The sequence below is a fragment of the Dipodomys ordii genome, unplaced genomic scaffold (genome assembly GCF_000151885.1).
Source record: "Dipodomys ordii isolate 6190 unplaced genomic scaffold, Dord_2.0 Scaffold90, whole genome shotgun sequence".
In the NCBI taxonomy this organism is placed as follows: Eukaryota; Metazoa; Chordata; class Mammalia; order Rodentia; family Heteromyidae; genus Dipodomys; species Dipodomys ordii.
In genome coordinates this window covers 5,201,781-5,228,346 of record NW_012267306.1, presented here as the reverse complement: position 1 = coordinate 5,228,346, position 26,566 = coordinate 5,201,781, and the positions used below count along the sequence as shown (strand labels likewise).

The 26,566-nt window shown below is 38.5% G+C and overlaps 1 pseudogene; it reads right to left on the bottom strand.

The window, feature by feature from the left end:
* Positions 1-146: 146 nt before the first annotated feature.
* On the bottom strand, positions 147-11,123 carry LOC105992911 (annotated as a pseudogene).
* Positions 11,124-26,566: the final 15,443 nt, after the last annotated feature.

Below are 26,566 nucleotides of genomic sequence, written 5' to 3'. Positions count from 1 at the left end.
CACCAAAACAGATAAACTTACAAACAAGACAAAAGATACAGAAATAAACACACAGACAAAAGACAGGAGGGGGGAAAAAAGCAAAACAACAAAAACCTACAAGTACATATTTTAATATTATTTTACACTTCTCTATCCACTTAAACTTAGCAAATGTTTTCAGCCATTGTGTTGGCTAACAACATAGGTTCCTGGCTCACCACACCAGATACCTCACATATATGGTCCTAATGTCCTGTCCATCAATACTGACCTGGAAGTTTAAAACAGGGGTGATTTTCCTTCATTTCTAGCAGACATTCGCACCGGAGTGAGGTGCGGTGGTCCCTGCTGATGGCTGCGGGTCTAACTCACCACGCCCTCTGTGGGATCATAGAGCCTCTGGATCAGCTGCACCGTCCTGCTCTTCCCACAGCCACTGTTCCCAACCAGGGCCACTGTCTGTCCACTCTGCACCTTCAGGTTGAGTCCCTTCAAGATCTACCAAGTTGAGTGAGAAGTAAGATACAGACACAGAGTGTGAACAGATACCTCTTTCCTTTAAAAAAAATCTCGGAGGGAAAGTATCAGAATTCTTCATCAAACAGCTTAATCATTTATCAAATGATTAACTTTGTTTTAAGATGGGTAACTGGAATGAATATTTCTGAATTCCAAATCTCCCTTGATATTATCTTGTTTGTGTCCATTCATCAAAAAGATGTAAATGCTTGCCTTCTGAGGAGAAAAATATTTTAGGAAATTGCTAGCTTACAATAATTTATTTGGAATATGTTATCAAGAGTTAAAGTGATAATGACTGTTATGGGCAAATAGCCATGTGAGGCTTTCATTACCGATGATCTTCAAGACTTCATAAGCTGCTCCTCTGGCATTTGCTAAAGCTTCAATGTATGGGAATTCCTATCCAACGGTAATAGCCCCAAATAATACAGAAAGTGAGACCTGAAGAAAGAGACCAAAACCAAAATAAAATAAACACCTATGTTTGTCTTCACACATGAGTGTGCTCATGTTTACTACAATCTTTCCATACTTGGTTACTTCCAACATAAGCAATTCTATTTTTTAAATGGCAAAAATAAAGGTATAGGGTATTAAAAGCCCTTTCAAGCCATGCACAGGTGGCTTACACTTATAATCCTAACTACTTGGGAGGCTGGGATTAGAAAGATGTGAATTCAAGGCCAGCTCAAGCAAAAAAGTTCATGAGATCCTTAAAAAATAGCTGGGTATGGTGGTATGGTACGCATTTGTCATTCTATCTATGTGTATCAAACTTAGGAAATAATAATTAGCTCCCTTATAATGCGATCAGGGGACACCAAGCCAATTTAGCAGAAGAGGGGGCAAAGGCTTGAAGAGTTTAGAGGATTTGTTCCATATCTTAGAGATGGTAAATATCATAAATGGAATTTGAATCAATAGGCCTGATGTAAAATCCTGCACTCAGTCTTCCAAATGCCTACAGTTTGTGAAACTGACTTTGGGTTCAGAAAGCAATGGATTTAACTGCCAGGGCTAGGGGTGTAGCTCACAGAAAGAGGAGCTTGACAGTGATACATGAGTCCTTAGGCTCAACTCAGCAGCAGCAGCACAATATAGGAAATAAAATAATGAAGTAAAATAAGTTGCTAATCCATGTCAACAGTAAGCCTTGAGAACCTAGGCTCACCCAAAGAAAAATTACTATGTTGTCTTAAAAGAAAAAGTCTTCTATGGGAAAATTATCCTTCCAATTTGAAAGGGGACAGGGCCAGCCATACTGACCTATCAGAAACCCTGGCTGCAGGGTAGGGAAACAAACCAATGTAATAAGGCAATACTGTCAGAACTATTAACTTTCCTCTTGGGAACCAAGCAAGTACTGTAAACAACTGCTCTCCCAGAAAGATCTTTAACCACTGCTCCTTTCCTGCCTGCTCACCAGTCCTTCCACCCCTTGTTGGTGATAGAGTTAAAAAGAAATCAAGAATTGGAGGAGCTTCAGTTAAGCTAGTTGTAGGTAACCTCAAAGCAAACTCATATACTTGGCACACTTGCCTTATTTGTGGGCTAATGACACTGCCCAATAGGGATGCAGATATTTTTGTTATACTTCCCCGGGACAGTCACATAGCAGCTGCTAGGAAGATACATGAGCTTGGTTTACAATTATGTCATTGTCTCTCAAACGAAGTAAGCTAACATCCCATGGCAAGACTGCGTACTCGTACAAAGTTTTACAATGCAGAAGACCTTGAAACTGAATTTTCCTTTAGGATGACTGTTGGCTGTGATGGCTGGCACTCCAGCTGCTCTGGTTCTGCCTGGCTGCCTGAATCTCGGTGGCCCTGACCTGGCTGGCCACCTGGCCTGGTGAGCAAAGACAGCTCCCTTACCATCAATTTCTTGCTCACCCGCGTACCATTAATTTCCCATACGCAATGCAGACTCCCCTTTCCCAACTCCTATAGCTATATTTTTCCTACCTCATTTTACAGGTTCATGGAAGCCTAATAGCAGCCGCCGTGGGATGGAAGTAGCCTGTCAGATTCTCTGACATTAAACCTTTCTTTCCCTGGATATGTGTGGTATGTTTTCTTCAGTCCAGACTTTTAACAATGGCTAAAAGGAATTCTGTTTTATAAACTGTGTGTGGTGGATTGACTGCCATTCAAAAAAACTTCAAAATTGAGTTAAGTTGTGTTTTGTCATTTGTTGTTGAAAGTGGTAAATTGGGAAATAAAAATGAGGCATTTAGTATCAGGTTTCCTCCAAAGACATTTCATAAAACGAAAGTTCATGCTAGAGAGATTGGAAATGGTCATTTTAGCCTACAGGAAAATTTTGGCAAGGGAGCTGCAAAAAAGACTACAAAATTGCTTGTTTGATTCATTTAATTTCCTTCCTACTTTTTTCCTCAATGCTGCTGTCTATCTTTTCATTCTCACTGTCTGTCTCTCTACTGAGGATTAAGCTCAGAGCTTCAAACTTGCTCTACCATTTGGGTTATTTCCTAGTCATCTCAGTTTACTTAAAAAATTTTTTTTGAGATAAAGTCTTGGTAAGTTTTCCCAGGTTGGCCTCAGAATCACAATCTTCCTGCTTCTTCCTCCCATGAAAACTGGAATTACAGGCTTGTGCCATCATACCTGGCTATATCCTTTAGTATCCTTTAATCCTCTGGTATTCAACACTTACTCAAAATACATTCTTTTATTGCTTTTTATTGCTTTTATGCAGTTTCGTTGTCATTTTAATTGGTTCATTTCTTTGATTACTTATTTACAACTTACAGTGAGCACTTGGCCAATAGAATATTCATTGGAAAGGACTGAAGAGGTCCCATACCAGAAAGGAGAGCATATGATGCAGAGATTAACATAAAAGCAGCACCAGTGGAAATATTGGCTGTGATATCTCTCTTTTGCCCAATTCTTTCAGCTTCTTCTAAATTTTTATTGTATCTGGGAAAAAGAACAAATCTCATATACTTGTAACTTATGGAAATAAGTGAGTGTTGCATGATGGTTATTGAGTAGACTGAATGTGTCCAGACATGTGTTTTGCATCTACTTCCTGCTTTGGCTATACATTAACCCTATGTGTTATTACTCTTTTATTCCCTACTGCAGAATAGGAAACCAAGGCTTATGGAAAGTAATTTATTTGTGGAAAGAACTTCTAAAAGTTTCTTCCTTGCACTTAGAAATATCAAAATGAGCGTAGCAATATTTAGCAAATTCCAAAATACGTATTGTCTCAAACAGAAAGCAAAACAGAAGCAATGAGAAGAATTGTTTTCCTTCAAAATATGCATGCTGGCTGGGAATGTTGATGTATAGCTATAATCCTGGCTACTAAGGAGGTAAAGACAGGAAGATCTCAAGTTTGAGGTCAGCAGAAAGTTAGTGACACACTATCCCAAAAAACAAATTAAAAAAAAAATTCATGGTTGAGCATTTGCCTACCAAGTATCAGGTCCTAAGTTTAATTCCCGGCACTACAATAAAAAAGTCTGTATACCTATTTCAATAATTAATATATATATATAATGCTAGAAAGTATTAAACCTAAAGTAAGTCATTAGAAATCTCTGAATCTTAATGAAATTTTGTGATGTCGATTTCCTTTGTCTTGTTTACTTTAGGAACTACTGACAAGATCAATGGCAAGATTACACATGCCACAGTGAAGCTGTGAGACTATTGTAAGAGCATGTTGAGAACTTTGCAAGGTAATATATGCAATAACTTTCACTTTCAAATATCATTGAATATGCTTTGATAGGTATCTCAACTATAAACATATAACATACTTATTTTGCATAAGAGTATATAAGAGTCCATTATTACTAATCAATGTCAACTTCTTTTTTCCTCTGTACGTATTCCCTAGTGGTCTTCCTGCCATATATCTGCCATGGCTTCCTGCTGCTGGGGTAAAGGGTTTGTGCAGCACATCTAAACTTGTGTAACCTGTTCACATCACAAAGATCTTGGAGAATGTCAGAGAAAATTTTAATCCATATTTTTATTGTAAAGATACTGTACAGAGGGGCTACAGTTACATGAGAAGGTGATGAGTCCATTTCCTATGGAGCATTGTTACCTCCTCCTTTGTTTCTCCCCTACCATCCCTTCCCTCCCCACCTATCCAATTCCCCCGCCCACCTCCCCACACCCACCCCAAGTTGTAAAGTTCATTTTCAACATAGTTTCTTGTACATCTCATTGTTGCAATGGATCATCCTGTATCTTTATTTCAGCATTTTGTTATTTCCCTTCCCCTCCTCAAATTAGAAAAATGTATATACAAGCTGCAGGGCACTGGAATCAAACACAATGACAACAGGGGTTATACTATGGGGGAAGAACATACAAAAAAAACAAAATAAAATCACAGAGTACATTATAAGTACATTAAAGACAACAGCAAGAAAGATAAAACCTCTTGTGTCCTTATCTTGGGATTCATTTCATTTAGCACCATCTTATATAGTCATATGTGCATAGCTTTTGACCTTTTCTGCTTGTCTTAGGCATATACTAGTTATTGCAAATAAGGGAAACCATGGGATCCATGTTTCTTTGGGTCTGGCTTACTTCACTTAATACAATTTTTCCAAGTCTTTCAATTTCCTAACAAATGGGGCAATGTCATTCTTTCCGATGGAGGCATAGAATTCCATTGTGTGTGTGTGTGTGTGTGTGTGTGTGTATCACATTTTCTTGATCCATTCATCTACTGAGGGGTATCTGGGTTGGTTCCATATCTTAGCTATAGAGAATAATGCTGCAATAAACATAGTTGTGCTGGTAGCTTTAATATGGGCTTGTTTGTGACTGTTTGGGTAAATGCCCCAAAGTGGGATTGCTGGATCATAGGGGAGCTGTATGTGGAGTCTTTTGATGAACCTCCATTCTGCTTTCCAAAGTGGTTGAACACGTTTACACTCCCACCAACAATGTAGTAGGGCTCCCTTGTGACCATATCCCCTCCATAATGTTGTTATTAGATTTCTTTTCGGATAAAATTTTTTTACAGGACATGGTGGGACATGTTTATAATTCCAATACTAAGAGGCTTAGGCCCAGGAATAGTGAATCTGATGTCAGCTGAGTTGCTGAGTTACATAGAGAGACCCAATCCCCAAAATCAAAAGCAAACTAACAAGCAAGCAAATACATATATACATAAACATACACAAACTTCTTTGACTAAAAATGAGGAATTTCACAAAGTGGGGAAAAACAAGAAAGCAAATAAGAATGACAAAATGATATTAAAATTCACATTTTATTTCAACAGTTCTAATGACTTAAAGCTTATTCCCAAATGATATTTCAAATATATTTAACTCTTCCAAGAGTGGAAAATATCTGATGTTAAACATAGATGAGTCCTCTAAATTTATCTTCCTTTTAAAGAAAGGCAAGATTATTTTGCTCAAAAACAGAGATGTTTAGGTAAGATTTTAGAGCTGAGAATTAGAGTCTTTTGCAAATATAGTAAAATTGTCAGAAAAGGACAGAGTCTTTAACTAAGCCTTAAATCTGTCATTCCATCCTTTATCTCTGCAAAATTCAGACTATTCATTGTTTTGCACAAAGGATCAAATGGATAGATACCATGAAATAAGTTAATTCCATATAAAATTCATGTTTTGTGGTCTTTGGTCCATGAAGTACTTGACTATGAAAATTACATAATGCTATATAAAGTTCACTTGAGGATTCATTTCATTAGCAGATACAGCACCCTAGGTAGGACACATTTTCTTTTTTTTATATTTTATTTTATTTGCAAACATACTGTACAGCGGGGTTACAATTACATGGGCAGGATAAAGGATACATTTTCTATAGACTTCACGACCACTATTCTTATCAACAAAGTTGATATACAGGAAATTTACAAAAGAATTATATCTACTAAAGATTAAATTTAAACAGAAGTTTCTAGTGATAAGATATACAAGGTGAAATTGCTTTTATAACCTGTGGTGAAAGAACAATGTGGTGTGTGTGTGTGTGTGTGTGTGTGTGTGTGTTTGTGTGTGTGTGTCTCACAATTTAGAAGTTAAGTGGAGAGAAATTTAGTGATTTTCTTGGCATACATTTTACATCATTGCAGCAATGAACTTTAATGTTCATGACTCATCTTTGTTTCAGGTCTTGCTTACCAAGACTACTGCTGAAACCATTTCACTGATCCAATGATCTATGCAGGAAGAGGAAACATTCACACAGGAAGAAAACTATTAAGTTACCATAAATATAAATGAAATAAGAGAGTAGAAGAAGGAGAAGTTCTGGAACAATATCCCATCTACAAAGGCTTTTCAATTCATGTTCAATAAAAATGTCCCTCATGTAAAACTAGATTTGAAAACTATCCATTTATTAGAAACTCCAGTATGGAAATGGCAATTAAAGTAGAAGTGCTTAACATGGACTGAAATAACATAAGAAATATTTGTAAATGTTATGGAACTGTCAGTCGTGATCCAAGTAGCTACTTAGAATAGCAAGGAACACTTTTTGGCTAAGCAAATAAAAAATAAATACTAACATTTACAAGACATACAGAAGATTAAAAAATTGGAAATGGTGTACATGTTTAGGCAGAAGCAGAGAGAGCAAGAACTGGGAAAAAACATGGAAGAGATTGCAAAGTCCAAGAATAATATCCATATGACTTCCAAGTTCAATTCTAAGTCTAGTAACTTGTCACCCTTCTCCTGCCTCCACCTGAAATCAGCCTCCAGAGTTGATCCTTACCTGAACCACGGCATCAACCCTCCCTGGTCCCCGTGGTCCCATCTTTTCTGCTCCCCTCCATTCATCAGGTCCTTTATAAAGAATTGATCTTAAATCATCATATCAATAATCAATTCTCTGTTTAATGATCTCAGCCCCTGCTCAGGTCTTTGGAATAGAACCCTAACTCTTCTCCATGGCCTACAAGTCCCCCATATTGTAGTCTCCCCTCAAGTGAGTTCTAGTCACACTTACGGTATTTTCCAGCATGTACAGAAGTCTTTGCCAGCTCAGGACCTTTGAAAGACTGCTTTTCCCACCCATCCCATCCTTTCTCCTACTTCATAATAAGCAGAAACTCAATGGATAACTACTAATGTTTCTCACCCATCAGTTTTGAGTCTAGATGAACCGTGCTCAGAGAGAGCTCTGCTAAATTTGTTTCTCTCATGCATATCCACTAACTTCTAATTTTTAAAATTTACAATTTTAGGCATTAAGCATACCTCTCTAAACAGTTGTTCCATTGATTCTTTCAAAGTATTTTATTTTTCCAAATTATAATTACCCCTACTGAGTAGTTTTTCCAAATTGTAATTACTCTTCCTGGTGTACTATATATTTATTAACATATTAACTATTAATATATTAATAATTGTCCTTCAGAATATAGGCTCTATGAGGAGTTGGGCTTTATTTGAAGGGCTGTTTGTCTACCTGTAATCAAGACTTTCCATTTTGTTAGACAGCCAAAAGTGAAAATAGAGCATAGATATTGCTTTCCTTTGAACTATGATACTTAGCTATCACACATTTCTTTGTGGAGGATGAACTATATCAAGTCAATAAAAGAGTACTCAACCATACACACACACACACACACACACACACACATACACACACACACACACAGACACACACACACACCAGTGTGAAAAATAATTCTATAGTAGTTACTCATGTAAGCACAGCTAAGTTCTAAAAACAGAATACCATCAGCATCAGAGAAAATCAGGCACTTCAACTTGTATAAAACTTTATAGCCTCCTTAGGTGTAGCCATTATGATTGATAAAAATTTCCATGCTTATTTTTGTATGGTTTAATTACACAATGTATTACTGCCTCCACCCAAAGAATCTACTGTCAGTGTTCTCTCTCTCTCTCCCTCCCTCTCTCTCTCCCTCCCTCTCTCTCTCTCTCTCTTTCCTCAACATTATAATATGTCAGATTAGTAAATTTTAAGGAATTCTGTTGTTACTAGGGAATCAAAGAATCTGGTAAATATTGCAAATTTAAATAAATCACTGTGTTTTCAGAAGTTCAATAAAGAGTCACAGGAATAAGAGTCACAAGAATAATACCTAACAATATATGATGAGACAGACTTTGAAGTTACTCTTTTGGTGATTTTTTTTATCTTTTAAATAATGGACTATATGTCAATCAAGTAAAAGCCTGGATATGAAGTGTAATAAGCCACAAAATAAAATACACCTATTGATGTTATGCAAAATAATTGTTCATCTTAGAGAATCAACATTTAGTTTGATAAAATAAAAATCATTAGAAAGACAAAATATGTCATTAATAAACTATCTTTATGCCCATGTACAACTAGAAAGCTCTCAGTACTCTTTGAATTAGTAGATATAAGCAAAGTAAAAACTACAACTGCAGTTTCTTCAGATTGTTAATAATTCTGTAATGTATCAAGTAATTTTTTGTTTTGGGTTTTGGTGGGGTTTTTTTTGGCAGTCCTGGGGCTTGGACTCTGGTTTCCTTTTGCTCAATAAGAGTGCTCTACCACTTGAGCCACAGCACCACTTTCAGCTTTTTCTGAGCAGTTCTTTGGAGATAAGAGTCTCAGAGACTTTCCTACCCTGGCTGGTTTTGAACAGCAGATCTCAGACTCCTGAGTAGCTAGTATTATAGGTGTGAGCCACAGGCTCTGGCTCAAGTAAATTCTTTAAAAAAACATATTTACAATGGAAAACGTTCTTATAATTAACCCTGTCAATCTGAAGAGCACATGAGATGACTCAGACCTTCATATCTCTAATAATTTTTTAAAAGACTCAAACCTTTCAAGTTCTTTGCTTTGTCCACCAAAAGCAATCACAGTTCTGATGGCTGCTAAGACTTCTTCAGCTACTGCTCCAACTTTTGCATATGCCAAGAGTTCTTTATCAGTAAATGAAGACACCTGTTTCAAAATGTCACTTCAGATATTCAGGTTTTTTTTTTAAGTTCTACATACACAGATGCTGCTAGTAAACGAATGCAAATCTTTCAGCTGTCCTTCTTTGTGATGTGATGTTCTGGGTTTTGGCATTTCAGCAGGCCATCTCAAAGTTCTTTTTAGATTGAGATATTTGATTAATTGCAAACTTTCCTACAATAGTATGAATTCTCTTGCAAACACATATATCTGCAATGTTCAGAATAGAAAATAGAAGCCACACCATAGTCATGCACAAACACCCAATACCAGCAACATGTCAAGGAAACGTGTTGTGTTCCCAGGATAGATATGGTTAGCAATATTCCTGTTCCGAAGCATTATGGAAAGAGGAAGAAGAATGCAGAAGACCAAGTGACTTCAAGATCTCAAATGCCAGGTTATATACAGATTTTCCTCTGTTGCTGCTGGGAGAAACAATATGTTCAGCCAGGGAGGTCTTTGCTTCCTGGATGTTCTTTGATCCTTCTGCTTGGTTACTGAATATTTATTCTGTAGACAGAACATTCTGGTCACAAATCTCATTAGTTCTCAATTGCACAGTGAAAATAAGTTTATCCTAGATTACATACAAGTCAATGAAAATATGAGCAGATAGGAATTTGCTAAGTGTCAATTGTCAAGATTCAAATTTGGGTTCATATTGCTTCCAACTGTGAACCAACAATCCTTAAAATGAAGCCCTCTCTGAAACAAGTCATGGTCATATGAGTTATTATGAACCTGGATCAGAGGGCAAAGCAATGTGGTTACCATTTACAGCCAAGTGTCCCATTGTCTAACAAGTATTGTACATAGCCAAGTTTTATTGTTTTGTAGTTTTATTTTCTCCTTTTCTCTCTCTTTCCCATCTCCACACACAAGTTGCACAGTTTACGTTCATCGATGTCCGGCGCAGCCAGTGCTCTCCACTGCTGCACTTTTTCAACCCTTTCCTCAGATTCTGTGCCCTCCTCAACCCAACCACAGACGTGGATGTGACCGCAGCATATAGAAGGTAAAGAATACAGAGTCAACAACAAAAACAAATTAAGAAAAAGTCCTTTGTTTCCATACCTTTGGAGTTGGTTTCAATATGTACATTATTTTATATACATATGAGGAGGCACTTGGGTATTGCATCTTGGTGATTCTCTCCTAAGACTGTCTTCTTTTGGTCCCACTGTATATGTGTATCTAAAATTCTGTGTATTTTGTCAAATCCTAGTACCTTTTGGATCTAATTGCCTCATCTCAGGGAGAACATGCACCATTTGTCTCTCTGATCTTAGCTTACCTCACGTAACAAGATTTGTTCTAGTTTCATCAATTTCCCTGCACATGACATCATTTTATTCTTTCTAATGGTTGTGTAAAATTCCATTGTATATAGATATCACATTTTTTGGATCCACTCATTTATTGTGGGGTATCTGGGTTTTTTCCATATCTAGGCTGTGGTGAATAGTGCAGCAATGAACATGGATGCACAGGTGTCCTTACCATGTCCAGGTTTGTGATGCTCAGGGTACATGCTAAGGAGTAATATGGCTGGGTCATAGGGAAAGTCTTGTTTAGGTTTTTGAGGCACCTCCAGACTGCTTGCCAGAGTGGGTATATATTTCCATCAGCAGTGAAGTATGGTTCCTTTTTGCCCATATCTCTATCAGCATTTGTTGTTAGAATTCAAAATGTTGGCCAATCTTACTGGGGTGAGATGGAATCTCAGGATTGTTTTGATTTGCATTTCCTTTATGGCTAGGGCTAATGAACATTTCCTCATGTGTTTCTTTACCATTCTTATCTCTTCTTCTGAGAAGTCTCTCCTTAGCTCCCTTGTCCATTTAGTAATTGGTGTATTAAGGTTGGGAAGGGTTAGTTTCTTGACCTCCTTGTATATATTGGATGTTAGGCCTTTGTCTAATGTATTGATGGTACAAATCTTTTCCCCATTGGTAGGCTATCTTTCTAGTTTAGTAACTATGTCCATAGCTGTGTGGAAACTTAATTTTAATGTAGTCTCACTTGTCCAGTCTCTCTCCTGTCTGCTGTGCCCCCTGGGACTCTATTCAGGAAGTTCCTGCCTGTACCTAGAAGTTGTAATGTCTCTCCTAGTGTCTTGCAGTAGTTTCAGAGTTTTGGGCCTGATGTTGAGATCTTTGATCCACTTTGAATTGATGTTGGTGCATGGTGACAAGCAGGGATCCACTCAGTTTTCTACATATGGCTGCTCAGTTTTCCCATCAGCAATTGTTGAAAAGGCTATGTTTTTTTTCCCCACTATATGTCTTGGACTCCTTTGTCAAATATCAGATGACTGTAAGTATGCGGTCTTATTTCTGGGTCTTCTAATCTGTTCTATTGGTTTGGGGTCTAATTGTGCCAATACCAAGCTGTTTTTCTTATTATGGCTCTGTAGTGGAGTCTGATATCTGGTATTGTGATACCGCCTGCCATCTTCTTATCTAATTCCTCCTATTGGGCTCAGCCTTCTTATGTGAAAGCTGATGAAAAGTTGAAACCTTTATTGTGACTGCAGGAGAAGCATAGTATTTGTGGTTTCGTTTCTTAAAATAGAGGTCAGTTTTATCTTAAAGATAAATGCTTTCATCTTACAGATGAATGCTTATTCATGCCAAAGATCTCTGAGGATACTACTCTACTAAGGGAACATTTTGTGTGTGTGTGTGTGTGTGTGTGTGTGTGTGTGTGTGTGTGTGTGTGTATTTTTTGGTATCAGGATTTGAACTCAGGACCTTGTAGTCTAGCTGGGCTTTCTTACTCTACCACTAAAGACACACCTCCAATCTGATATTTTCCTGGATAATTGAAGATGGAATCTCTCAGCCTTTTGTGCCCAGGTTGGCTTGGAACCACAATCTTTGCAGATATTCATCTCCTGAGTAAAGAAGCTGGCAGATAGGAGCCCCCTGTAGAAATATTTTGCCACATGAAAGAGTTTCAGGTTAAGAATCTTGTGAATAAAGGAATTAACATAAATATAAACTGATTTTAATGTATGTAGGCTTTAATAATGAGGAGAAGGAAAAGAATGAGTTGAGTGAATGTTCCTCAAGGAACAGTTTTCCTAAGAGATAGAACATGGCATTAGTATTTTGAACAGAACAGTTTCTTCACTAGAAGAAATGACATGAAAGAAAGACTACTTACGAGTATGGAGATTCCTCAAAAGCCTCCACATAGAGCTCCCCTATGACCCAGCAATCCCACTTTTGGGCATTTACCCAAATGTTTACAAACAAGACCACACTAAAGCTACTAGCAGGACTATGTTTATTGCAGCATTATTTCCCAGATGCCCCTCAGTAGATGAATGGATCAAGAAAATGTGGTATATATACACAATGGAATTCTATGCCTCCATCAGAAAGAATGACATTGCCCCATTTGTTAGGAAATGGAAAGGCTTGGAAAAAATTATATTAAGTGAAGTAAGCCAGGTCCAAAGAAACATAGGTCCCATGGTTTCCCTTATTTGCAATAACTAGTATATGTCTGAGTCAAGCAGAAAAGGTCAGATAAGTTGATGTTAGGGAAATGAACCCTAAGATATGTATTCAAATGTTTTTTTTTCTTTCATGTGATTGTTTCTAACACATTTATAAGATTATTTCTTTGTTGCTTTGTATGTCCCTTCCCCACAGTATAACCCCTGCTTTCACTGTATTTGATGTTGTTATAATTTGTGGAGGGGAAGGGCAAAAACAAATCATTTAACTAGGGATACAGGTGGACCCATTGCAACAATGAGATGTACAAGTCATTATGTCGAAAATGAACTTTACAACTTCAGTAGGGAGGGGGGAAGGAGGGTTGGGGAGGGACGGGAAGGGGGGGAGGATGGGATGGGAAGGGGAAACAAAGGAGGAGGCTACAATGTTTGATAAGAAATGTACTCATGATCTTACCCATGTAACTGTAACCCCTCTGTACAGTATTTTCACAATAAAAAAAAGTCTAGAAAAAAAAAAAAGAAAGACTACTTATGATCCAAAAAGGGAAGAAATGCACAGTAAGAACAACAAGCTCAGGGCTCACCTGAGAGGCAGTTAGTAGTTCTACAACATGACTCTCACGTAACTGGTTTATAATTGAGAGAAAAGTAAATTAGAAACAAGCAAACAAACAAACCCAAAACAGGACAAAGCCAGCTGTGGGAGTTGGTGGCAAACCCTAAGGTAAGTGGTTGTAGGGTTGTAGGTGCACAGGTAGCTATAGGTAGCAGGCTTGTAACCAGAGAGGAAAGCTGGTAACAAGTTTTACCTGTAGCAAAGGAAGGTAAACCAAATAAATATCAGGGATTAGACAACACAAAAGACACAACTGCTGAAAGCAAAATCTTAGAACTTCCATACATTTAACACCTAGACAATCTTATAGTTACTTAATGAAGGCCATATACTATTACAGTTGTATTCAGGGGAAATAAGTTCTGAATTAACTAGTAGAAATAAACAACAGAATAGCTATTGGCAAAAGTGAGTGTCACCCCATAAAGTAGGATAAACATCCAAGCCAGCTTTATGAACTGATTTTCAAAAAAGGAGGGGAGTGAGGTGAAGGGGTCACATAAAAGGCAGAGGAAACAATGCCATTGTATTAGTCAATGTATAGGTATGAAAATGAAGCAAGGGAACTTCAGGGAATGAGAACGCCTAGGGGAGGACACAGCTGGAAATTATAACCTACAAACAGAAAATAGTTCCTCCCCAGATACTGAATCTCTGCTCATATTGAGCTTCTCCACTCCTACGAGTAAAAAAGATAAGTTTCTGTTTTTTATCAGCTACTTATTTGTGATATATTGTTAGAGTAGTCCCAGTAGAATAAGATGAATAGTAACTTACATTGTTACCTAATAACCTCACATGAGTTTCCAAACAAATGATGGTCTACGCAGTTCTCATTATGGAGAGGAATCATACCTTTAAGTAAAATGCTCCATTCCAGCCATGCCAGTCAGGGATATGAGTGTCTTCAGTGTGTGGTTCACTGCCTGATTTGTTTCTTCTCTCTTTCTTGAATAGCCTGTAAAGTAAGAACGGTTTCCATAGTTTTGTCATTACTGCTTTTATTTAGAAGGGTTACCCTCTTATTTATGCACTAAGTCTTTGAAAAAAAATCAATAGAATTTTCTTTTGTTGGTTGTGGGGCTTGAACTCTGGGCCTAGGCACTGTCCCTGAGCTCTTCAGCTCAAGGTGCACATTCTACCACTTGAGTCAGAGCACACATTTCCAGTTTTCTGGTTGTTTATTGTAGATAAGAGTCTCATGGGGGGCTGGGAAGGGGGCTCAGTAGTAGAGTGCTTGTCTTGCATGCATGAGGCCCTGGGTTCTATTCCTTAACACCGCATAAGTAGAAAAAGCCAGAAGTGGTGCTGTGGCTCAAGTGGTAGAGCACTAGCCTTGAACTGAAGAGCTGAGCAACAGCACCCAAGCTCAGAGTTCAGGCCCCATGACCAACCAAAAAAAATAAAGAAAAGAAAAACAAAAGTCTCATGGACTTTCCTGCCAGGGCTGGCTTTGAACCACAATCCTCAGATATCAGCTTCCTGAGTAGCTAGGATTACAGGTGTGAGCCATCGGCACCTGGCTAGAAATATTTTATGATGTGTGAAAATTACATAAAATTCCCAGTATTAAGAAATCAAACTTTAAGGAAAAACATTATGCAGTCTCTTTTCTATTTCTGTCCTTGCTAAGTTACTGAAACCTATGGAATCATAAGCTAAAACAAACCTTTCCTCCTTTGAAGTTGTTTTGCTAAGGTATTTTGTCAGAGATGTAAAGTTGACTCACATGTCATGCTCTTGAAAGATTTGTAAATCTTCAGTAGGTTCTTCTTCTCATAACCCTTTTGTAATAATCTTATGTCTCCTTCCATAATCTCTGTAATGATTTATTTTGTTACTCCTAGATCATCTTTATCTACGCATTCACTTTTGGAGGAAAATAAATATATTCTGAAAGAAGAAATGAAAATTTACCTGGATAAAATGTATTATCCTGAGCCAAAAAAAAAAGAATATAACATGAGCCCAGTGTAAAGATCAAAGCAAATGATTCACCTGTGGTAATAATATATGACCACAACAATAATTTCCCCATTTATAAGTAACTGGTTTTCATGCATGAAGGGCATGACTGTCTTAATGATACAAACATTGTATGGCTGCATCAAAACTTACTTGGTTACATTTCATTGCTGTTTAAAAATCTGGATTAAAGCAATCCAAATTCTTAGACTTGATTGTTTCTAAAGAGTTATTTATTCATTTGTGACTTATCTACTACTGGTCAATCTCAACAACCACAACCTAGGTGAACTCCATAATGAAATAATAACTTCATGGAGAATTAAGTGACTTACTGATCTACCATAGACATATGCGATTTTTACTCCTCTTCATTGGTACTCCTCATGAACTGTACCTCTAACGATAATTATTACTATCTTATATGGTGATGACTATATTTGTATATTACTTGGGACCTATGCAAATAAAACTCAATCAGTGTTCCTCAAATATTAAGTGCTAAAGGTCTAACATCAGTGACAACTTGTAGACTTAAAGTAGTAGGCTAACTGCCTAGATTATCTTTTGGGTGCTTTGAAGTGATTTCTACCAAACATCTCCTTTGAGATCTTCTACTGCAATCTTTCAAACTCCATAGAGTTACTCACTCTCCTTTGTTAATATAAATGTACCATTTTAAAGAGCACATGCAGAATTTTTAGGTAGATGACAGAACTAAGCAGGAGAGAAGACAAGGGAAAAGATAAGAATGAATCTCACTTTTTTTGTTGTTGTTGTTGGTCATGGGGCTTGAACTCTGGGCCTGGGCACTGTCCCTCAGCTCTTCATCTCAAGGTGAGTGCTCCAGCACTTGAGCCACAGTGCCACTTCCAGTTTCCTGGTGGATTATTGGAGATAAAGTCTCATGGACTTTCCTGCCTCAGCCGGCTGTCAACTGCTATTCTCAGGTCTTAGCCTCCTGAGTAGCTGTGATTGCAGGCATAAGCCACCAGTGCCGGGCCAACCAAATCTCACCTTTTATTACAGTTTACAAAGCCAAGCACAGATAGTTGGTTCTTCAACAGACAAAAACCTGTTGACATAACTTCCATAAACAATACTATTTGATTTTGTTGGGGGTGGGGAGAGGAGGGGGAAGGTGGCAGTACAGAGATTGAACACAGGGCTTTGTGCTTGCTAAGCAGATATTTTACTGCTTGAACCATGCTTCAAGTCCCCCTTTGCACTGGTTATTTTCAGGATAGGGTTTCTATTTATGCTTAGGCTAGCCTGGGCTGCAGCTCTTACTTGTGTATCCTGTGTCACTGGGAATAACAAATGCCTGCCATTGTGTTTCCTCCTTAGCTGAGATGATAGGCATATATTGCTGTGCCTTCCGTTATGACCATCTCAACCATCTCAATGAATCATTCATTCTACTATGGCATGGACTTTAACACTGATGACAATAAGACATACAAGACACTATGTTAAAAATGAACTTTAAAACTTCAGGGGGAAGTGGCCAGTTAGCTCAGTTGGTTAGAGCATGGTGCTAAAACTTCAGGGGGGAGGAGGGAGGAGTTGGGGAAGAGATAGTAGGGGAAAAACAAAGGATAGGGTAACAATGCTCAATAGGAAATATACTCATTACTTTACTCATGTAACTATAATCCCTCTGTACAGTATCTTTACAATAAAAAAATTAAAAAATGGATAGGTATAAAGTTCCATAAGCATACATGCACACACACAGACATTTATAAAGGCAAAAATTATTACAATAATAGTAATAGTACATAGGTTGTTTTCTGCTTTTTTTTTACATACAAAACTGAACTTACACATTTAAATGACTACTATTATTTTCAGAGTAAATATCCAAGGAAGTTGTGTGCCAATTTTGGTGGTGCCTGAAATAGCCTGAAATTCTTCTATATTTGTCTTCAGAGTATACAGAATTCAGTTGAAAGTCTACACTAGTAGCAAATATTGCCATTTACTGAAGTTTTAGAAATCAGAGATAAGCCAGCATGGCTATTGAAAACAGTGACTTGAATATCAAATCAACTGAGTTCAAGTTCTGGTTGGTCTTTTCCTTGTAATTTATTATTTAAATTTTTGGAATCAAATGATCCTCCTTTCTCATTCTCATCAAGTCTCTAGCACTTTTCTGCCTGGCTAAATACTGGTCAGTTAATATCAAACAACTAATTTCTTCTATATGAAACTGAAAATTCTCATTTGTAAAATGACACTCTGAATGGGAAACAATCAGCTTTGTACCCAGAAGTCGTATCAGCAGTGTTTTGAGTAAGTGCTTTATTTAAGAGCTTTGATTAAAGATGAAATAAAAGCTGGGCATTTGGGTATACCCTTTCATTCCTAACACTCAAGAAGCAGAAAGATTGAGAGTTCAAGGCCAGCCTGGCCTACATAGTGAAACCATTTTTCAAATTAAATTACAAGGGAGGGCCTACAAAGAATGAGAACTATTTTCCTGCAAACAATCAATTTATTCTGAAGACTAAGCTGAATGGGTATGCAGTAACTATTTAGTTGGAATTATTTTACTCTTTATCTGTTTAATCATTCCCCTACTTTATAGCCAGGCTCTTTACCCTCAAACATCAGCACTGTGGAATGCCCAATATAAAAACAGCATTATCTTAGAAGGTTTTTTGATGCAACATTTCCTGTTTAACTTTCTATCTAAGTTGTATGAGTCAGAGTTTAAACTTTTGTCATCTAAGGTGCACTATCTTGGGGATAAGGTCAAATCAGTTGAATGAGCTAATTTCACTGTTTTTTTTTGTTGTTGTTTTTTTATTGTGAAAATACTGTACAGAGGAGTTACAATTAAATGGGCAAGATAATGAGTACATTTCTTTTTTTAAAATTTAATTTAATTTTATTTGTGAACATACTGTACAGAGGGGTTACAATTTAATTTCACTGTTTTTAAGGATACATCTATTCAAGTACATCTGTTGTCAATAAGTCACAAAAAGTAAATGTTCATATTGCATAAATAAAATAAATTGCTTAAATACAATAATGACATTCTTAAATGTTTCCCATTTCAAATGTTACATGTATGGGGCAAAGCAGCCAGTGTGAGAGGCAGAATCATTTGATTCTTACCATCAGCTCCTCAATTATACTAAAAAGGTTCTGTACGTTTGCAAAAGACATATCTATTTAAAATATACATCTGTAGGGAACATTGTTCTAAAGCTCGATGCAGAGCTGGTTACATTTCATTTTGCAAATGAAACTTAAGTTAGAGAATATTTTAATTTTCCTTTTAGGAATTCATTCATTGATTCAACAACATTAACTGATCACATACAGAATGGCATCTGTTATTTTAAGTGCAGGGCATATCTCTTTGAACAAAGTAAACACCTTCACTCTAGTATATTTGATGGAGGTAAAAATAAAATACCTAGGAATTAACTTAACCAAAGAAGTGAAGGACCTCTATGATGAAAACTTTAAAAACTTGAAAAAAGAAATCAAAACAGAACTCAGAAAGTGGCAAAAACTCCCATGCTCCTGGATTGGAAACATTAACATTGTCAAAATGACAATACTTCCCAAGGCTATCTACAAATTCAACGCAATACCTATCAAAATTCCAACCTCATTCTTCAAGGAAATAGAAGAGGCAATCCAAAAATTCATAAGGAACAATAAAAGACCCCGAATAGCAAAAACGATCCTCCACAGAAAGAACACTGCTGGAGGAATATCAATACCAAATTTCAAACACTACTATAAAGCCATAGTAATCAAAACAACTTGGTACTGGCACAAGAACAGACCTCAGGACCAATGAAATAGAATTGAAAACCCAGAAATGAACCTATACACCTATAGCCATCTAATCTTCGATAAGGGAGCTAAAAAAATAGAATGGAAGAAAGACAGCCTCTTCAGTAAATGGTGCTGGCAAAATTGGTTAACTACTTGTAGAAAACTAAAGCTAAATCCTTATATATCACCCTGCACCAAAATCAACTCCAAATGGATCAAAGATCTCGAAGTCAAAGCAGACACTCTGAAAACATTACAGGATGGAATAGGAGAAAACCTAGGTCTTATTGGCACAAGCCGAAATTTTCTTAATAGAGACCCAGAAACACAAGAAATCAAAGAAAGGTTGGACAAATGGGATTGCATGAAGTTGCAGAGCTTCTGCATGGCAAAGGACATAGCTAGCAAGATCAATAGAAAGCCCACGGATTGGGAGAAGATCTTCACTAGCCATAAAACGGACAAGGGTCTCATATCTAAAATATACTTGGAACTCAAAAATTAAATTCCCCAACAACAAATCCTCAAAGAAATAACTGCCCAATAAATAAGTGGGCTAAAGACTTAAAGAGAAACTTCTCTGAAGAGGAAAGAAGGATGGCCAATAGACACATGAAGAAATGCTCAACCTCTCTAGCCATAAAAGAAATGCAAATCAAAACAACATTGAGATAGTATCTCACTCCAATTAGAATGGCTATAATCAAGAACTCTAATATCAACAGATGCTGGAGGGGATGTGGACAGAAGGGAACCTTACTGCATTGTTGATGGGAGTGTAAACTTGTTCAACCACTTTGGAAAGCAGTCTGGAGGTTCCTCAAAAGACTCCACATAGAGTTCCCCTATGACCCAGCAATCCCACTTTTGGGCATTTACCCAAATGTTTACAAACAAGACCACACTAAAGCTACTAGCATGACTATGTTTATTGCAGCATTATTTACTATAGCTAAGATATGGAACCAACCCAGATGCCCCTCAGTAGATGAATGGATCAAGAAAATGTGGTATATATACACAATGGAATTCTATGCCTCCATCAGAAAGAATGACATTGCCCCATTTGTTAGGAAATGGAAAGGCTTGGAAAAAATTATATTAAGTGAAGTAAGCCAGGCCCAAAGAAACATAGGTCCCATGGTTTCCCTTATTTGCAATAACTAGTATATGTCTGAGTCAAGCAGAAAAGGTCAGATAAGTTGATGTTAGGGAAATGAACCCTAAGATATATATTCAAATGTTTTCCTTCTTTCATGCAATTGTTTCTAACACATTTATAAGATTATTTCTTTGTTGCTTTGTATGTCCCTCCCCCACAGTATAACCCCCGTTTTCACTGTATTTGATGTTGGTATAATTTGTGGAGGGGAAGGGAAAAACAAGTCGTTTAAATAGGGATACAGGTGGACCCATCACAACAATGAGATGTACAAGTCGTTATGTCGAAAAGGAACTGTACAACTTTGGTGGCCGGGGGGGATGGATTCGGTGGGTGAGGCCGGAGGGAGGATGGGAAGGGATGGGAAGGGGAAACAAAGGAGGAGGCTACAATGCTTGATAAGAAATGTACTCATTATCTTGCCCATGTAATTGTAACTCCTCTGTACAGTATTTTCACAATAAAATTTTTTTAAAAAGTATATTTGATGGAGGTGATAGGCAGATGGACAAAACCAATAAATCAGGAGTATAGTATATTCAAAGGTGGAAAGTCTAAAAGAAAATGGAACATGGGAAGGATACCAAGAGTATCAGAAAGAAGAAGACTGCAATTTAAGTAGTATGCTCAAGAGGGACATCATTTAGGATGGGACATAAAGTTAAAATGTTGGAAATCCTTGAATATTACTACTCATAATGTTTCTTCTTAGCCGTGGTTTTCACTGTCGGATATTTCTCATGCTCAGTTTCTCTTTACATTAATAGATGCTTGGTTGTAAGACAATGAAGATATCATATTCTGTAATTTTTTCATACAATGAGCCTCTGAAATGCCGCAGAACTTGACCAAATCTGGCCAGTCGGAAAGGCCCAAAGTAACAGCACACGTATCTGACACACAGCTTGCTGTCCTTTCTATGGAGAAGAAGAGTCCAATGATAAGAATTTCAGAATGGGGGGCTGGAAAGGTGGCTCAGTGGCAGAGGGCTTGCTTTGCATGCCTGAGGCCCTGGGTTCGATTCCTCAGCACCACCTAAGCAAAAAGAAAAAAAGCCAGAAGTGGTGCTGTGGCTCAAGTGGTAGAGCACTAGCCTTGAGCTGAGGAGCTGAGGGACAGCACCCAGGCCCAGAGTTCAGGCCTCACGACTGGACCCCCCAAAAAAATAATACTTTTTAAAAATTCTGACAAGTATGAATGAGTATAGCTCAGGAACACACACACTCTCTCTCTCTCTTTCTCTCTCTCTCCAGATAGATAGATAGATAGATAGATAGTGTGTGTGTGTGTGTGTGTGTGTGTGTGTGTGTACCTGGGCATTGTTCTTCAGTTTTTTCTCAAGGCTTGAGATCTACCACTTGAACTAGAGGAAATAAGGGTCTCATGGACCTTACTGCTCAGGATGGCTTTGAAACGTAATCCTCAGAACTCAGCTTCCTGAGTAGCTAAGAGTAGCCACCAGCACCCAGCCCATCATTGGCTATTGGCCCTATCATTTAAAAGTGCCTAACTGCTCTTATTTCTTCCAGACTAAACAAGCTCTATTTGCAGTTATTGGTCTAACCATTTCCTCCAGAGGAACAGAAGTTGTGGTCTCAGACCAAACTGTCAAACACTTTTTACTCTGCCTGCCTATGTTCAACCGAATTAGTCAGCAAGAATGATGGATCCCATAGATTGCATTTATGATGCCCTATTTTCTGAAGAACTCTTCCCCTTCCAAATAAGCTTAATCATATGGATCTTTAGAGAGTCTGTATTCTTTGAGAACAGAATGAGACAGGAGTAAGTAATCAAAAAGGGAACAATATATCAAAGGGAACCAGAGAACAGGTCCGACATCCATCTGGGTACATTTTGTCAAATATATCTTACTCCAGCATTACCCTGGGATTACTGTTGGCCATGACTGAGGCTACTTCTTGGTGGAAAAACCAACAGTCCTCCAGCAGGGACTTTCCCACCCCTAACAAATAGCCAGGGGCCTTGTGTACCTCCCATTATAGCTGCAATTGCATGCATATATACCGATTCGAATTGTTATCTTGCCTGTGAGGACACCTTATTAAATAAAGTACTTCCTATCCCCTGGAATTTCCCACCCTTTTCTTAGAGGTCTCCACAATTCCAGACATAATCCTCAGCATAGTCACTAAACTCTATTCATAAAAGTGTTGAAGACTGTGGCTGGGAAGGTGGCTCAGTGGTAGAGTTCTTGCCTGGCATGCATGAGGCCCTGGTTCAATTCCTTAGCACCACATAAACAGAAAAAGCGGAAAGTGGTGCTGTGGCTCAAGTGGTAGAGCTTAGCTTTGAACTGGGACAGCGCCCAGGCCCAGAGTTCAGATGCCACGACTGACCCAAAAAAAGTGTTGACAACCCAAGAACTTGATGCATTTGACTTCTTGGTCAAGCCAATCAGACCTCAGTCCCCTGAGATCATACATCTCATCCCATTAGCATTCCTCACTATGTCCACCTTGAATTTTCTCCAGTGAGACCAAGAACCTGCTATTCACTCATGTCTTCGCACAAAACCACAACTATAATGAGATTGAGACCTCCAATTGAACTTTTGACCCTGGGAAGTGTGGTGTAGTCAGTTCCTGCACTAGACAGGATGTGGGCTAAGTGCAGCACCCTAATGTGTGAGAAACAGGAAGGTGCTACAATAAACAACTCATCTCACTCCTGTTCCTGGTTTGTCTCTGCTGCGTGGTTCCCTTTCTTCCTGCCAATCTCATCTCGCTCAGAAGAACCTTGACATCTGAAGAAAGTACATCGAGAAAAAGAGTTTTAAAGCTCTGAGGACTTTAGTTAATGTTTATCCCATTTATATTTCTCTCTTCTTCATAATTGCCTAAGTTAGCCGGGTGTCGTTGGCTCATATCTGTAATCCTAGCTACTCACGATCTGAGCATCGCAGGTCAAAGCCAGCAGGGGCAGGAAGATTTGTGAGACTTTTATCTCTGATAAACCACCAGAAAACCGGAAGTGGTGTGGCTCAAGTGGTAGAGCAATAGCCTTGAAGTTGAGGGACAGTGCCCAGGCCCAGAGTTCAAGCCCCATGACCACCACCAACAACAACAAAGTAATAATAATAATAATAATTGCCTAAGTTGTTTACAAAAAAAACGAAGCACTGACTAAAACTAGGTAGCTAGCTACCATCTGGTTTGTTTTGTTTGTTTTTTTTTAACACTAGGTAGATGTTTTTCGTTAAGCAACAACTCTATAAAGTTGATACATAGGAATTTTCTTTATCTTTTATCTTTAACTTTTTTTTAAAAAAAGTTAACTAAACAATACTAGGCAAATATTATTTTAGATTTTTCTCTAGTGGCATAAACGGTGAAAATCATTCAGGTTTGTAGTTTAAAATTTACAAAAGCTTATGTAGTGTGGCGCCTGGAGAGAGGCAGCAGGGCGGGCGTGACTGGGCATGGTGGGGCTGACTGGCCCTGAGGAGGCCCATGGAGAAGCAGCTTCTGCAGGCAATCGCTCTGATAAAGGCAGTCCGAGGCTTCTTGCCCAGTGTGGGGCTGTGGACTTTGTACTGGGAGCAGCAGCCTGATGGCACCCCAGGGTTCAGGAGAGAAAATAGTCCCCACCTCCGGACAGGATACCTAAAGAAGCCACTTGAAGACTACGTGGTCCTTTTCTCCAGTGTGCAGATTCTCCAAACTAAGAAATGTGAAGGCCTCATAAGGACCCGGATGCTGGGGCTGCGGCAGCAGCTGGGCATGTCGTCTCATGTTTGGATTCTCACTGCGAGGTAGTCAACTGGCTACCTGACTGCCCTTGCTGGAGATTTAGAGTCTTAGCATGCACTTCAACTCAAAACAACAACAAGAAGGAAAATAGAAACAGAGGTAAGAATGGAGAACTTATTCCTAACACACACAATGATGCAAAACTGCGAAGTGCTTTCCCTCCACCCCCATGCCAACCTGCAGCATGGCTAAGCCATGAGACTGGCTCCCCTGGGTCCACAGGGTGACCCTGACCAGTACAGACAGCCACGCACCTGAAGATTCCGAGTTCAGATCAGGAACTCGAGACCGCCACAACTAGATGCAGAAAACATTCCCAATGCTGCCAGCCAGCTCAAAACCAATGCCAGGAATTGCGACTAGCCCTCCCATGGGTAATTGGCACTGGTGGTGACCCCGAGTGCTTGGCCCAGACCCTCTCCCTGCCACCCAAAAAAGGACACAGTAATTGAAGAGGGCAAAGACACCATAGTGCTTTTTACCACCCTTCCACTGAGACACAACCCTGACTCCAAGCTAGAAAACTGCATCTACCAGCAGCCACTGCAACCAATATTGTTGGACTCTGGGACCCTGCATTCCCCACTGCCTCAGCCATGGAGAAACCTGACCTGCTTAAAGTCAGTGGGGACAATTTCCTCACACTGCCCTTTGGGAACCAGTCCCTTCCGAGTCTACTGCCTGGCTCAGAGGCTTGAATGCAGCCAACCATTTCAAGGGAAGTAGATACCAGTCCAGGACTTGAGTGGGGATGATTTCCTTGCCACACACTGTGGGAAACCTCCCACCACACAGTCTTACACCTGGCCTAGGGGCTCCAATGCAGCTCCCCACACTGTGGGAAGCAGATACCAGTTCAGGACGGGGGTGAGGAGAACCTCCTCTTAACACATGATGGGATTTTGAATCTGTCAGCCTAAAGAGGACCAAAGAGGACAGATACATACAGTAGAGTGCCTGCCTACAGAGCATCATTAACATTCATTTTCCCACTATCTACTTACTTCTTTTATTTTCACACAGAAAAGGAAGACATGCACCATTAAAAGTCAAAACAACTATGATCTTGTCATGTTGAGAATAAATAGTTGTATTACTGAGGAAAATGAGTTTCAAGATACCTGTGGATGACATATTGAAAGACTGTGATGTTGTTTAAATAGCATTTCATTATAATTTGGTTGTGCCAAAGCAATAAGACAAGAAAAGGACATTAAAGGGATTCATGAATGGAAAGAAGAAATTAAACTATTTCTATTTGCAGATGACATGATCTTATACCTAAAGGACCCAAAAACTTCCACCTCCAAACTCCTAGAGCTAATCAACCACTTCAGCAAAGTAGCAAGATACAAAATTAACCCACAAAAATCAGTTGCCCTTCTGTATGCCAACAATGCACAAGCAGAAAGGGAAATCAGTGAAAACAACCCAGTTTGCAAGAGCCTCAAAAAAAAAAAAGACCTAGGAATCAATCTAACCAAAGTTGTAAAAGATCTTTCCAGTGAAACTATAAAAATCTAAAGAAAGAATTCAAAGAGGACACCAGGATATGGATAGGTAGAATCAATATTGTGAAAATAGCCATACTGCCAAAAATGATATACAAATCCAATGTAATCCCCATCAAAATCCCAATGATGTTCTTTACTGAGATAAAGAAAACAGTCCAAAATTTTATATGAACAACAAAAGACCTAGAACAGCCAAAGCAATTCTAGGCCAAAAAAATATAGATGGTATCAAAGTACCAATTTTCAAACTCTATTACAGAGCCATAATAAGAAAAACAGCTTTGTATTGGCACAAAAATAGATCCAAAGACTAGTAGAACAGATAAGAAGATCCATACTTACAGTCCATATAAGACCACATACTTAAAGTCATCTGATATTTGACAAAGGAGCCCAAGACATATACTGGACAAAACATAGCCTCTTCAACAATTGCTGATGGGAAAACTGAGCAGCCATTTGCAGAAAACTAAAAGTGGATCCCTGCTTGTCACCATGCACCAACATCAATTCAAAGTGGATCAAAGATCTCAACATCAGGCCCCAAACTCTGAAACTACTGCAAGACACTAGGAGAGACATTACAACTTCTAGGTACAGGCAGGAACTTCCTGAATAGAGTCCCAGGGGGCACAGCAGACAGGAGAGAGACTGGACAAGTGAGACTACATTAAAATTAAGTTTCCGCACAGCTATGGACATAGTTACTAATCTAGAATGATAGCCTACCAATTGGGAGAAGATTTGTACCATCAATACATTAGACAAAGGCCTAACATCCAATATATACAAGGAG